Here is a 17,024-nt window from a genome sequence, read left to right as displayed (position 1 = left end):
TAGAGAAAAGGAAAGTATGTAAAATCTCTGGCTGCTAGGTAATAGCTTGTTCATTACTTAAATGGATGGCAGTGGGTATCAAAACATTGTGGTATTTAAACTCCATTGGATACACCTATGAGAGGAATGTAACAATCTGTGTCTATGTAATATTTTCCCCTATTAGTACAAAGAATTGTACTAAGTACAATTTGTACTGGTACAAAGAATTGGTTTAATCATAATCTTTAGCTCATGGACACATTTATATTAATATAACTGGTCCATGTTGTATCATGACCCAGTTGTATTGGTTTACTCCAATGTACTGATTCACTTAATTATTTATCTTTAATAACTTAATAAATACCAAAAAGCAACCACCCAAAACAAAAGCCAGGACCTTCACGCTAATCAGCATCTAACCTATGGTGCCCCCAACCACCAACTCTTCCCCCTGCTTCTCCCCACCCTAAGGACCCATCATCCTAAACCTAGTATTTATAATTCCCATGAGTTCCTTCATATCTAGTATGTACACACTCGCACATTCTTAAAATGCTTTGTACTGTTGCTGTGTCTGTTTTTAACTTTATTAATAGGGTCATTATTAATTAAAGACCCTATTTATTAACAGATTTATTAATATCATCTTTTATTAATCTTTTGGGAATTACTTTTTCTTAATATATTTTGCTAAGATGCATCCATATTGTTTCATATTGCTGTAGTTCATTCGTTTTGACTGCTATATTTCATTGCGTGACTAAATCACATTCATTATTTACTCTCTTGTTGGTGGACATTTGGGTTATTTCCAGTTTTTTGTTCCTGTGAACAAAATGCTGCTATGAACATTCTTATTTATGGCTCTTATATATTTACACACACAGAAGAGTGTCTCTCTTTGGTATACATCAAGGATCAGAATTTCTGGGTCATAGTTGTGAGTGCTCAACTTGAGAGAATAATACCATCGTAACTCCAAAATAGTTGCACCAATTCACACAGCAACACGTAAGAGATCTCATTGATCCATCTTCTCTCCAACACTTAGGATTAGGTCAGATTTTTTTTTTTTTCGGCATATTATGGGGGTACAGATTTTAAGGTTTCAATAAATGCCCATTTTCCCCCCTCTCCCCACAAGTCTGAGTCTCCAGCATGACCATCCCCCAGATGGTACACATCTCACTCATTATATATGTATATACTCGCCCCCCTCCCCTCTGCCCAATACCCTATTACTGCAGTACCTATGTGACCACTTAGGTGCTGTTCAGTTAATACCAATTTGCTGGTGAGTATATGTGGTGCTTGTTTTTCCATTCTTGGGAAACTTCACTTAATAGTATGGGTTCCAGCTCTAACCAGGAAAATATAAGGTGTGCTATATCACCATTGTTTCTTAGAGCGGAATAGTACTCCATGGTATACAAATACCACATTTTATTAATCCATTCTTGGATTGATGGGCACTTGGGCTGTTTCCACAGCCTTGCAATTATGAATTGTGCTGCTATAAACATTCGAGTGCAGGTGTCTTTTTTGTAGAGTGTCTTTGGATCTTTTGGGTAGATGCCCAGCAATGGGATTGCTGGATCAAATGGTAGATTCACTTGTATCCCTTTAAGGTATCTCCATATTGCTTTCCACAGAGGTTGAACTAATTTGCAGTCCCACCAGCAGTGTAGGAGTATAGCATTTTTTTATTTCCATCTTGATTTCTTAATTTATGAAGTAATCATTTAGTAGGAGGTTGTTTAATTTCCACGTTTTTGTGTAGAAATGTGAGTTTCTGTTAGGGTTGATTTCTACTTTTATTCCACTGTGATCTCAGAAGGTACATGGTATGATTTCTATTTTTTTAAATTTCTTGAGATTTACTTTGTGTGCTAGGATATGGTCAATCTTAGAGAATGTTCCGTGAGCTGATGAGAAGAACATATATTCAGTGGATTTTGGGTAGAATGTCCTGTAGATGTCAGTCAGACCCAGTTGTTCCAAGGTTTTGTTTAAGTCTATTATTTCTTTATTAATTTTCTGTTTGGAGGATCTATCTTATGCCGTCAGTGGGGTGTTGAAATCTCCGGTGATTATGGAGTTGCTATTAATCCATTTGCTTAGATCCAGTAAGGTTTGCTTTATGAAACTGGATGCACCTAAGTTGGGTGCATATATATTTAAAATTGTTATCTCTTCTTGTTGAAGTGTGCCCTTCACCATTATATAATGACCCTCTTTGTTTCTCACTACTTTTGTTGGTTTAAAAACTAAATCGTCTGAAATTAGAACTGCCACGCCAACCTTCTTTTGGCTTCCACTTACCTGGAATACTGATCTTTACCCTTTTACTTTTAGTCTGTATGCATCCTTGCAGGTTAGATGTGTTTCCTGAAGACAGCATAGACTTGGCCTGTATTTTCTTATCCATTCAGCTAGCCTATGTCTCTTGAGTGGAGAGTTTAAGCCATTCACATTTATTGAGAGAACTGATAGGTAAGGTAGATTACTGTTCATCCTGTTGGGTTGGATGTTGTTGCTTTGATTTCTCTCTTGAGCCATTGTATTATCTGGCCTTTAATCTTTGGGTTTTGGTTGTTTTTACATTAGTGAGTTTTTATTATGGTGTTCCGTGCGTAACACTGTTTTGAGTACTTCTTGTAGGGCTGGTCTTGTCTTGGTGAATTCTCTGAGACTTTGCTTGTCTGAGAATGTCTTTATTTCTCCTTCATATATGAAGCTTAGTTTTGCAGGGAATAAGATTCTAGGGTGGGCATTGTTTTGTTTCAGAAGATTGAGAATGGGGCGGTGTTTCTCGTCCGCCATCTTGATCCTCCTCTAGGTCAGACTTTTTAATTTTTGCCAATCAAAGGGACATAAAATGTCCCCATATGATAGTCTTGGTTTGCATATCCTTGATCATCAATGATGATCAACATTTCTTCATACACGTATTGGTCCTATGTTTTCTGTTCTTTGAAATGTCTGTTCATGACTCTTGATCATTTCCTATTGGGTTTTGTGTGCTCTTCTTAACTGATTTGTAGGAGGTTTTTTTTTCCTAATATACTCTTAATCCTTTGTCAGCTGTATACTTTTGCAAATATCTTCTCCTAATTTATAAATTATCTTTTCAACTTCTTAAATGTGTCTTTTGATGAACAAAAGGTCTTAGTTTTAATATGATTAAGTTTATCAGTATTTTATTTTATAGTCAATGCTTTTTGTGTATGGTTTAAGAAAACTGTGCCTGCGCCTAGATCTAAAAAGATGGTCACCTTCATTTTCTAAGCGTTTTAAAGTTTTGTTTGATGTTTAAGTCCTTAACCCATCTGGAGTTGATTCTTTTTAATATAGTATGAAGTAGAAATCCAATTTCACCTCTTTGTATAGGGATAAACATTTATTCAAGCTTTACTACTGTCCCATTGCTCAGTGATCCCTCCTCTGTGATACACAAATTCCATACACAGGTTGGGTCTTCTTCTGACTTCAATATAATATCCCATTAGATAATTTGTCTATCCCCCACGCCATGGTCTGAATGTCTGAGGTCCACCAAAATTCGTATGTTGAAACCTTACCCCCGAGTTGATGGGTTTATGAGGTGGGCATTTGTAAGGTGAGTAGGTCATGAGGGCAGAGCTCTCATGCATGAAATTAGTGCCCTTACAAAAGAGACCCGAGAACTGCCCTACCTTCCCACTATGTGAGGAGACAGCCAGAAGATGCCGTCTATAAACTAGGAAGTAGGCCTCAACAGACCCAGAATCTGCCAGTGCCTTGATTTTGGAATTCCCAGTCTCCAAAACTATAAGAAATAAAGCTCTGTTGTTTATAAACTATCCAGTTTGTGGTATTTTGTTACAGCAGTGTAAACATACTAAGACAAATATTACATTCCGTTGGTCAATTTGACTATAACTTCGTAAGTCCTAATAGCTGATAGAGAAAATCCTCCCTCACTGATATTGGTCAGAAGTACGTAGCTGTTTTTGGCCCTTCACATTTCCATCCCTTCCACATAAAACTTAGAACTATCTAATAAGTTCCACGGTAAGCCTTAACCTTATCAGGTTAGGGAATTCCCTTCTATTCCTGATTTAGAAGAGTGATATTAGAGTTTTGCTTGCAAATGTCAATACACCAAAATACTGTCCTTCGTAAACTACAGACTTTAAACTTAAAATGAAAAAATTTACACTGCAACCTAAAAACATGAGGCATCAGTTTAATTCATTTTACTAAATTATTTGTTGAGTACATACAGTGATGTGCTAGATCTGGTTTGTACCAGCTTACTGGTAGCTTGAAATTGGGAAATTGGCCATGGTGGGTATTTTTAATACCATAGAAATTAGCAAATACTACAATCAGGGATTTCCCCCTCCCACATACCCCCAAGAGCTGGTTATTAAACATTTACCAGCACAACACTGGGTGTAGGGGGAAAAGAGCTTTAAGTGCATGTGAGTAATGTTTACTGTATTCACCCAACAAGCATTCACTGAGTACTTACTATGTGCTAGGCAGCACTGAGAATTACAAACTCAAGGTGCTCACAACCAAGAAGAATGGGCTAGGTGGCACAACAGTGCTAAATCCAATTTTGAGCTGGCAGGGAACGTTTCAGTAGAGAATCAGGGAAATTACAGGCGAAAGTAACATAAGGGTACCATATGGAAAAATCTTTCAAACCACAAGTTGATAATCACTCCCATGTCTAAAAACTTAATGGCTTTCCATTTGCACACAGATAAGTCCAAACTCCTTAACACAGAATTTGGCCTCATTTATAATTTAGTCCCAATCTATCACTGTGGACACATTTCCTGAAGTTCCTTGCCAGTACTGCTTCAGTTACATGCAGTGGGCATATCATAATTTCCTCCATTCCCTGAATATATCATTTCCTTTGCACATACCATGCCCTCTGCCCACAGGAACCTCCTCATTTTCTCTGCTCAGATTGTCAAGATCTAGTTTTTGTCAACTCCTTAAAGAAGTCGTCCTGATTTTCTCAGGGCATTCATTAGCTGTTCCCTCTCTCCTCATACCTACCACACCCTGTTTACACCTGAGTCTATCACAGCACTATCCCAGTGAATTCTAACTATGTGCAGGCGACTTTTCATGCACTAGGATCTGGAGTCAATAAACGTTTTCCAAAAAGCTAGATACTAAATGTTTTCTGCTTTGTGGGCCATATGGTCTCTGTTGTAGCTACTCAACTCTGCTGTTGTATCAGCCATAGATCATACACATACAAATGTGTGTCCAAACATAGCCCACTGGCTGTAGTCTGCAGACCACTACATAGACTAGTATGAGGGAGGCTTGCCCCTCAGGGACATGTGGCAATGTCTGGAGACATTTTTATTGTCACAACTGAAGTGGGGGTACTACTGGCATCTAGAGCTGCAGTCCATGGCCTGTTAGAAACACAGGGCCACACATCACCCCCTGAGCTCTGCCTCCTGCCCCCTCTTACCCCCACCCACCACCTGCCTTCGCCCCCTCCGTCTATGGAAAAATTGTCTTCCACGAAACCGGTCCCTTGTGCCAAAAAGGTTGGGAACTGCTGATCTAGAGGGCAGAGACCAAGGAGGCTACTAAACATCCTACAATTCACAGGACAGCCCACCACAACAAAGAATTATCCAGCCCAAAAGGTCAATAATGCTGAGTCGAGAAACCTTGCCCTAGACCATGCCCCTCATGGACAATGACCTTGTCCCGAGTGACATCTGAAGCTTACCTTTTATAGCTTTTGGTTCATTGGTTGTTATTTAATAAATATTTGAGTATATCAATAGTTAAATAATAGAATTTTTTTAAATGTTCTTCATTAGATAAACAAATCAAAATCTCCATTTTGGCAGAAGGAATCAAAAGACTTAACTTTTTTTTTTTTTTTTTTTTAGACTTAACTTTTTTTTTTTTTTTTTTTTTGAGACAGAGTCTCGCTTTGTTGCCCAGGCTAGAGTGAGTGGCATGGCGTCAGCCTAGCTCACAGCAACCTCAAACTCCTGGGCTCAAGAGATCCTCCTGCCTCAGCCTCCCGAGTAGCTGGGACTACAGGCATGCGCCATCATGCCCAGCTAATTTTATATATATATATTAGTTGGCCAATTAATTTATTTCTATTTATAGTAGAGATGGGGTCTCACTCTTGCTCAGGCTGGTTTTGAACTACTGACTTCGAGCAATCCGCCCGCCTCAGCCTTCCAGAGTGCTAGGATTACAGGCGTGAGCCACCGCGCCCAGCCAAGACTTAACCTTTTGCATACTGTTTGACCAGTAATATCTTAACAGTAACTATTTATCAAAATATATATATACATTTGTGCATACATATTTAGTTACAAGGATGTTTGCAATATATACTGTTTACAACAATGAAAAATAGGAAATATTAATAATCTAAATGTTCAACAAGAGCTTAGCTAGTAAAGTTCCAGTGAATGCATATAATGGAATACTAGATGCTATTAACAAAACTATACTCTAGTCCTCAATCTTCAGTGCATAGGGAAATTACTTGAGGTATTTAAAAATGTACTGATGTGCCTGGGCCCACCCACGGGGTGTCTGATTTCACTGTCCCAGGGTGCAACCTAGGCATCACAAGTGTGATGATTCCTAACATCTAGCTGAGGTTAAGAACCACTATTCTAGAAGAATGACAAAGGAAAAGCTAACTACATATGGATAAACATGAAAGGTACAAAATATTATGATTCCACTATCGCCATAGAGATGGATGAATGGATAGACTGGAGTGGGGGGAGGTGCACAAAGGAAAATATCAAAATCTTACCAATAATTTTTCCTCTAAATGGTGGTATTATATATGAATTTTTACTGTCTTTTCTTTTTGGTATATATTCTACAGTGAACATAATTTACTATGTTAGTATTTTTTAATAGGAAATGACCTTTTGGTTTAAAAAAGAATCCCTATCACCTCACTAAAGATATATAGATGGCAAGTAAGATTATGAAAAGATGCTCCACATCATACGTCATCAAGGAAATGCAAGTTAAGACAATGGGATACTACTACACAGCTATGAGAATGGCTAAAATCCAAAACCCTGACAATACCAAATGCTGGTGAGGAAGTGGACCAACAGAAACTGTCATTCACTGCAGGTGGGAATGCAAAATGGTGCAGCCACTCTGGAATACAGTTTGGCAGTTTCTTACAAAACTAAACATGTTCTTACCATATGATCCAGCAATCACACTCCTTGTTATTTACTCAAAGGAACTGAAAACTTATGTGCACACACAAACCTGCACACTATACTATAAATGTTAGTTTCCAGCAGCTTTATTGATAACTGCCAAAACTTGGAGGCAACCAAGATGTCACTCAATGTCATCCATCCACCTACTAGTGAATGGATAAATAAACCGTGGTACATCTATACAGTGGAATACTGTTCAGCAATCAATTGAAATGAGCTATCAAGCCATGAAAAGACATGGAAGAACCTTAATGCATATTGCTAAGTAAAAGAAGTCAATCTGAAAAGGCTACATACTGTATGATTCCAACTATATGACATTCTGGAAAAGTCCAAACTATGGAGACAGTGAAACAATCAGTGGTTGCCAGTGCTTTGGGAAGAGGGAAGAAGGGATGAATTGTGAATCACACGAGATTTTTTTAGGGCAGTGAAACTATTCTGTATGATACGGTAATGGTGGATGTCATTATATATTTGTCAAAACCCATAGAACTGTACAACATAAAGAGTGAACCCTAATGTAAACTGTGCACTTTAGTTAACAATAATGCAACAGTATTGGCTCATCAATTACAGCAAATGTACCACACTAATGCAAGATATTCGTATTAGAAGAAACTGGTTTGGGGCTGGGATGTAAGGGGGTACAAGGAAACTGTACTTTCTGCTCAATTTTTCCATAAACCTAACCTATGTTCTAAAACAAAGAAATTTTTAAAAATCTGTATCATACTCTTCAGACTTTATCTGAAATAATACAAAGACAAATCCAAAAAGTTCTGCATTTAACTGGAGAAGGAGCTCTTAAAACAAAAATATTCATTACCTATACATGTTAGGGATCCAATGTGGCTTGGTGGACAAGAAATGTTACAGTCATCCTTGCAATGGGCTGCCTACAAACAGCTGTGAGCTAGTTCTTTTTTTCAACAGAAAAATTCTTACCTCAATCTTGTTTCCAGCATTTGTATGTGTTATACACGGCCACCCCCAAACCACTACCTTTTGGCTAACACCAAAAACTGCTGACTTACTTTCCTCCCCACCTAGCATTCCAGAGCAGGACACGAGGGAGAGTGTGTGCGAGAGAACAAGAATGAGACAACAACAAGGAGAGACAAACACAAGTGCCAGAAATAGAATCACTATCTACTCTACACCCATTTGGACATTCCAACTTATTCCATCTACCTTTTCCAAAAGAAAATACAAGGCAAAAATCAACTTCTCTCAGATGAAAAGGGATCAATAGCAAATCACGTAAAGGAAAATAGCTAGGCAGAGGAAAGAAGTATTTTCCCAACTCTCCTCATCTCACTCAGAGACAGGAAGAACACAACTGAATTTGATCTCATTTGTACTCTTTCTCTCATCTACTTAATAAACCACGAACAAGTTCACTGGAGCATCTTGTTTGACCCTAAGTTTAAAAAGGATCACAGTATAATTCTAAAGCAAAATTATACTACTATTCATAGCAAATAATGTCATAAGTAATTCAAACTAACACCCTAGAATGTTAAGAACTTATAAACTAATTTAATAGGTCTCTATTTTCTTCTTTCTGTCAATACACATCTTTAATAATTTTTCTTATTACAAAAATAATGCACGTTCACCGTAGAAATATAAGAATCTAAAAGTAACCTAAAATAAAATTGTCTCCGGGCCCCCCATACAGAGATAGGCACTATTAATAATCCTTTAAACTTATCCACGTATTTTTTTGTTATCGATTATACAAAAATGAGGTGATCCTATGCATATTCTTTTGGAACTAATGTATTTTTATACTTTCAAATATTTCATCAACATCTTTTCTATGCAATAAAGACAGACAAGGATATCTGCACTGTATTCTATGTTTACACATTCTTTTGATCATGTGACTAACAACCCAGCATCTTTTCATTCTTGGCAATGATTCAGATTTTTTTTTTTTTTTTTTAACCACTTTACAGAAAACTCTTTTGGCTTTCCTGGAAATACAATTTAGAATTAAACTTCTGTCATTCTTTTCAGAACATGTAGATAAATGAGATGGGGGAAAAAAAGTGAGAGGCCATACTTCTTGTGACAAAAATAATCTGTAAATATTCAAGATGTCCACTAGTCTGCAAATAGAAAAAGACTATAGGATATTAAATTAGAAACACATTTCTAACTGGCCCCTCCCTTGGGGTTAATAAATCAGTTAACAGACTTCATATCTTTGTCATTTTACTTAAATTTTAAAAGTGGTATATAATCACTTTGTTATAGAATTCTGAAAATCAATCTCTATAAATTGAATACAAAATATAGCATATGTTGATTATAACACATTAACTGCCATGAGAGTTGTAATTAACTCACTCTAGTTTTGACCCCAGAGCCATGTAAAACATATATAAAATCTTACTTGTTCATGTTCTTATTGTTACAATTAAAACTGACAATTCTAAAAACATGGATTAAATGAATAGAAGTCAACAAATTTCATTTTTCTATTTATGTTTACCTTTAAATTACATTCAAAGTTATTATTCAATTTTTGTAATAAAACACTTTGGCCCCAAGGAAAAGTTTCTGATTTTTTTAATGTGGCAGTCAATGTGATCAAAAATAAAAATTTGTTGATTTTTTTTCTCTACATCTTTTTCTATATATAAAATCAACAGTATTTTCTGTTCAGGTGTTTTTACAGCCCATCGTAATAATTCATACTGGTTATTTAAAAATTAACAGGCCAGGCCGGGCGCTGTGGCTCACGCCTGTAATCCTAGCTCTTGGGAGGCCGAGGTGGGCGGATTGCTCAAGGTCAGGAGTTCGAAACCAGCCTGAGCAAGAGCGAGACCCCGTCTCTACTATAAATAGAAAGAAATTAATTGGCCAACTGATATATATATAAAAAAATTAGCCGGGCATGGTGGCGCATGCCTGTAGTCCCAGCTACCCGGGAGGCTGAGGCAGAAGGATCACTTGAGCCCAGGAGTTTGAGGTTGCTGTGAGCTAGGCTGACGCCACGGCACTCACTCTAGCCTGGGCAACAAAGCGAGACTCTGTCTCAAAAAAAAAAAAAAAAAAAAAAAAAAAAAAATTAACAGGCCAGGCGTGGTGGCTCACACTTGTAATTCCACCACTTTGGGAGGCTGAAGTGGGAGGATCACTTGAGGCCAAGAGTTCAGGACTAAACTGAGCAACATGGCAAGATCCTATCTATACAAAAAACACAGAAAAATTAGCCAGCTGTTGTGGCGCACACCTATAGTCCCAGCTACTTGGGAGGCTGAGGCAGGAGGATCTCTTGAGTCCAGGAGTTGAGGCTGCAGAGAGCTATGATGATACTACTGCACTCCAGCCTGGGCAACAAACCAAAACCCTGCCTCGAAAAAATAATTAAATAAAATAAAAATTAACAGTCAAAACCTAATCAACTATCTTCATAGATTATTTTTCATGGAAAAGAAGTAAAACAAAACAAAAAAGATACTAAGGTAAAATATCCTGAAATTGTCAGAGACGGAAAGAGCCACAGGACATGTTTGTGGAAGCCAACACTATCCTTCTGTCACATACTCTCAAAGCATATTAGATGAGAGTAACTGTTTATGAACAAAAGTTAGCAATTCTTTGAAAACCAGTCTTTAAAAATATTTTATCAGGCCGGGCGCGGGGGCTCATGCCTGTAATCCTAGCACTCTGGGAGGCCGAGGTGGGAGGATCACTGTAGTTCAGGAGTTCGAAACCAACCTGAGCAAGAGCGAGACCCCCATCTCTACTATAAATAGAAAGAAATTAATTGGCCACAGAAAAAATTAGCCAGGCATGGTGGCGCATGCCTGTAGTCCCAGCTACTCGGGAGGCTGATGCAGTAGGATTGCTTGAGCCCAGGAGTCTGAGGTTGCTGTGAGCTAGGCTGACGCCATGGCACTCTAGCCCGGGCAACAGAGTGAAACTCAGTTAAAAAAAAAATAAAAAAATAAAAATATTTTATGAAAGTACAATTCATTTTGCTTATATAAAGCAGGCAAGAAACTTCTCATCAATTCTGTAGCTTAGTAGACACTGTCATAAACATGCACAAGCCGGGCGCAGTGGCTCCCAAATAGCTGGGAATACAGGCACACGCCACCATGCATGGCTAATTTTTCTCTATTTTTAGTTGTTTAGCTAATTTCTTTCTATTTATAGTAGAGACAGGGTCTCGCTCTTACTCAGGCTGGTCTCGAACTCCTAGCACTCTGGGAGTGATCCTAGCACTCTGGGAGGCCGAGGAGGGTGGATTGCTCAAGGTCAGGAGTTCGAAACCAGCCTGAGAAAGAGCAAGACCCCATCACTACTATAAACAGAAAGAAATTAATTGGCCAATTAAATATATATATATATATATATATATATATATATAAAAATACATATTAGCCGGGCATGGTGGTGCATGCCTGTAGTCTCAGCTACTTGGGAGGCTGAGGCAGGAGGATAGCTTGAGCCCAGGAGTTTGAGGTTGGTGTGAGCTAAGCTGACACCACGGCACTCTAGCCTGGGCAACAAAAGTGAGACTCTGTCTCAAAATAAGTAAAATAAAATAAAATAAAATAAAATAAAATAAAATAAAATAAAATAAAATAAACATGCACAAAGTAAGTTTCACAAACACGGGAAATAAAAACATATTATCCCAATTTACTTTCACAACATTGAGAAATTCTGAATGTACTGACTATATATCATAAGTGTATTTTAAAGGCAATAAAATCCTGTTCATTTACACAAGATTTCTTATGTACCTAGTATGTAAGAGGTACCATGCCAATTGCTGTGTTACAGAGGTAACCAACCTCCTTCCATTCTACCAGGAGAAACTGGCATTAAACACATAATTATAAAATTAATTACTGAATTACAAATGAGATGACTTGTAAGTACAGGATGACAGGAGAATTGTGCTCTTAAAGTAGAAAAACTGTATGAATTAAAGTCTGTACACAGTATACTATAACTGAACAAATTCTAATTTCCAAATTATTACATTTTGAATTTTTAAACGAAGCCTCCTTTTGTGTAATACTGACCTCTCTTTTGACTTTCCAAAGCCACATGCAAATGAACACACGATATAGAAGGAAATAGACCTTCCAGTCACAATAAGAAAATTTAAATATGACTTCATTTTCAAAATCCAGAACTCAAAAAAACAGGACATTCAGGCAATCTGGACCTACTCTAGATTCCAACAATCAAATAATATTGGTTTTTTAAAATTCATTACCATAAAAAAATACTAAAAAGCATTTAGGTCTATGTTTATAGCCTTGGAATAATCATAATTCATATATCATAATTCAATATAAATTCATAATTCAGATTCATAATTCATAAATCATAATTCAATATAACATCACATTTAAGATCAGCTGTTCATATGTGCACATACATACAAAACATGTAAATATGAAGACCAAAGTATTTCCATAGAATTCACAAAATTGTTTACATAATATATATAAACACAGAAGTCCTTCTAACATTTAAGGAGATCTCTGCACAGCTTCCCTCATATGAAATCTGTAATCACCATAGCATACTAATCATTACAGGGAAGGAAGACCACCAACAGTGTCCTCAACCTGTACATTAGGCAAAAGTCACCTTTGGTATTTATTATTCTCTACTCTTCCTCCCTTTCCAAAACCTTTTCCTACCTCTGCCCTTTCTTTCTTACCTCTCCTCTGACCATCAAAAAAATGGTCCATGTCACAAAAGAAATACATAAATTTCAATAAATGTTTAAAAGCTACATTGCTTCATAATAAATTTTTGAGGTACAAAAGCAGCATCCAAGGTTAAAACCTGCGAGTTTTCAATAATCATTTTGGAAGACTATTTTAGAAGGATATGATGCAAGAGAAAAATGTAAACAGTTGAGTACATGAAAAAAAAACTATTTTGTCTAACAAATATATACCACCTCACTAGAATGGCTACTACCAAAACAAAAAACAGAAAATAATAAGTGTTGGGGAGAAAATGGAACCCTTGCGCAATGTTAAACTGGTGCAGCCACTGTGGAAAAATGCATGGCATTTCCTCACAAAACTAAAAATAGAATTACCATATGATCCATCAATTCCACTTCTGGGTATAGACCCGAAAGTCTGAAAGCAGGATTCCAAAGACATATTTGTACAACCATGTTCATAGCAGCATATTTCACAACAGCCAAAAGACGGAAGCAACTCAAGTGTCCATCAACAGATGAGTGGATAAACAAACGGTAGTCTATATATGCAAGGGAATATTAGTCAGCTTTAAAAAGAAAGGAGATTCTGGCACATGCTATTAGTACAACATGGATGGACCTTGAGGGCATCATGCAAGTTAAAGAAGCCAGTTACAAAAAGACAAATATCCTATGATTCCACTGATGTGAGGTACCTAAACAGCCAAAGGCTGGGAGACGAAGAAATGGAGTTAGTGTTTGATGAATACAGAGTCTCCCATATTGCATGATGAAGAGAGATGAGGAGATTGGAGATTGGCCACACAACAATGTGAACATACTTTACTGACCTATACACTTAAAAATGGTCAAGATGATAAATGGTATGCTATGAGTATTTTATCACAATTTTTTTTTTGAGAGAGTCTTCCTCTGTTGCCCTGGATAGAGTGCAGTGGCATCTTCACAGCTCACTGAAGCTCTAACTCCTGGGCCCAAGCAATCCTCCTGCCTCAGCCTCCTGAGTAGCTGGGACTACAAGCACAAGCCACAATGCCTGTATTTTTCTATTTTTAGTAGAGAGAGAGGGTCTCACTCCTGCGCTCAGGCTGGTTTTGAACTCCTGAGCTCAAGCAATCCTCCCACCTCAGCCTTCCAGAGTGCTAGGATTACAGGCGCAAGCCACCAAGCCCTGCCTTTATCACAATTTTTTTAGAAGTTATGCTGTCTAAAAACCAAATGCGAATGAAAGTAACTTTATGTCATTTTGAGCCTACTAAGTTAGTCACAGTAAAACTGATATCCTTGTATATAATTACCAGATTTGTTGTAAACAGGTGCAATCTTTTTCAGAAAGGCAGAAGACATAGGCAAAAAAACTTCAATACTACAAATCTAACCTAAGGAATTATCTGGTTTAATGAAAAAAGTGTAAATTCAGTGATATTCATTCTGTAAGCATTTTTAAAAAACTGAACATCTTAAATGGCAAAAAATAGGGAAATTATGATGCATCATTACTTACAAAGAATATAACTATGAATTCTAATTATGAAAACAATTACAGAAATATACTGTTTTGAACACATTTCAATATTAGAAATCCAAACATTAAATTGCATATATACTACAAATGTGAGTATACAAAATTATATACTATCTGAATGCTAGAATATCATATACAAAAAAGCAAATGATTTCTTTAACATACTGGGGATACCAGTGATTTTTCCCCCTATTTTCAAAATGCATTTATTTTAATGTTGTGGTTATACTTTAAAAAACAACAGCAAAAAGGAGTGGGGAAGATGAAAACAGATTAGTTTAAAAGAAATTAAATAAAAATATAAAATGGAGGCAGGAATGGAGTGCTTATCTAAACTAAACTTACAAACCTAATCTCCTCCAACCCACTTGCTTCTACCAATACTGAACTTTCCCTAATTTCTTAACCTTAATCTTAGTCTCTCAATGCCAGGTCTTCAGAAACATGGTTCTCTCTGTTTAGAACACTCTCCCTCTTCTTCTTCTTCACTTCAGGACTCAGCTGGAATAAGATTTCCTCAAGGTGGTCTTCCAACCTTCCTAAGGATAGGGGTTCCCTTGCTCCTGTAGACTCCCTGAATGTCTTTTTATATTAATAATAAATACTGTGCTACTTGTTTACTATCTCTCTTCCCTACTAGTTCTATCCTATACAAGGCCAAAACCCATGTCTGTCTTGTTCTTGGATGTAACCCCAAAGACCAACACAGTAACAATACACATGTAAGGGCTTATGAAGAACCTGTTTATGTGAAAATTACAACATAATTATTATTCAAAATTATAATTCTCTCCCTTGAAGTTTATTATAAAATCAAAGATTAAAACACTACAACTCTTAAAATAGTATATAAAATTAATTTACAGTATTATGTCTCAAAGTTGTCTAACTTTGAATTTCCTATCTTTTGCAATATTCCAAGTTAATTTTCTAGCTTTCACCATACCTTGCTATTATTAAATTTTCAACAGTCATAACTATAGATGGTAAGTATCCTGACATTTCATATTAAAATCTAATATGCCCCATAAATCTCTAAAACCTAATGAGAATCAGTCTTCATATGTTCATTTGTTCTATTTTTGGCTAAAGAAAATTTATCAGGACAAAGACAAAGAGGCACCAGGTTAAGAGAATGGCTAATCTTTAGTGAAGCAATTTCAATTTATATATGAATAGATGTAGCTGTTTTATTGCTGTTTTATTGCTATAAAACAATTAAAGATACTGCTATACCTTAGACCTTCACGGTATTTGTACAGTAGCATCTTGAGATTTTGTTGACAGAATTCAAAATAAGAATTCTGCTAAAAGGAATCTCTTTGATAAAAGCCAAATGTTGTCTCTTTTCAAGGTCAAGTCACATTCTAAAACATATTTCACTGTTATTTTTTCTCAAGCCTTTGTCATAAAAGTAAAACAGAAACTAGTAAAGCAGAACAATACATACTATACTTATGCAAGAGATTTGAATTCTATTTCAATTAAAAAAGAAATGGGAAGTGTTTCTATTAAAGAGCTAAATAAGCAGGAAATCTACAGATAATCAAGAAGTCTTCCTTTCTCTTCCAGGCAAGCTCCCAGACAGAATGCCCCCAAACCAGTCACACCTGTTAGGTCAGAGCCCATTAGAGGAACCCTCAGACAACCCACATCTGCGGGACAGTCTATAAAAGAACTGGTTTGTGGTCTCCAACAACACTGATACCATGAAAGACAAAGAAAATATGGGGAACTATTTCAGATTCAAGGAGACTAAAGAGACTTCACTAAATGCAATGTATGAATAACACTCAGCTGGATCCGACACTGAAGGAACAAAATGCTTTAAAGGACATCGCAGGGGGAACTGTCAACACTGAAATAAGGATCATATATTAGATAAGCCTAATTTATCTATGTGATCATTTTACTGTGGTTACACAAGAAAATGGCCTTGTTTCTCAGAACTACACACTTGAAATACAAATGAGTAAAGGAACATGATCTAGGCAACCTACTCTCCAATGGTTCAAAAATAAATGATACATACTTTTTTAAAAATACATTTTCAGAAATAAAATTTAAAAATAAAAAAGTGATCCTACTAAAAATAAGTTGAACTGGTTGGCAAAGAGGTATTAACAAATGTCAAAATTTCACCTGTTGAGAAGAGACATACTAATGAAACAAAAAAAATTGAAGAAGGAAATCTTTGTGGATCTAGATATTACTTGCCATCAGAATGCAGCTCAGGCCTGGCGCTGAGGGTCACGCCTGTAATCCTAGCACTCTGGGAGGCCAAGGCAAGGAGGATTGCTTGAACCTCAGGAGTTCGAGACCAGCCTGAGTAAGAGTGAGACCCTGTCTCTACTATAAATAGAAAGAAATTAGCCAAACAACTAAAAACAGAAAAAAATTAGCCAGGCACGGTGGGGCGTGCCTATAGTCCCAGCTATTTGGGAGGCTGAGGCATGAGGATCACTTGAGCCCAGGAGTCTGAGGCTGCTGTGAGCTAGGCTGATGCCACAAAAAAAAAAAAAAAAAAAAAAAAAACCAAAGT

The sequence above is a fragment of the Microcebus murinus genome, chromosome 25 (genome assembly GCF_040939455.1).
Source record: "Microcebus murinus isolate Inina chromosome 25, M.murinus_Inina_mat1.0, whole genome shotgun sequence".
In the NCBI taxonomy this organism is placed as follows: domain Eukaryota; kingdom Metazoa; phylum Chordata; class Mammalia; order Primates; family Cheirogaleidae; genus Microcebus; species Microcebus murinus.
Note: the sequence above shows the minus strand (reverse complement) of the source record.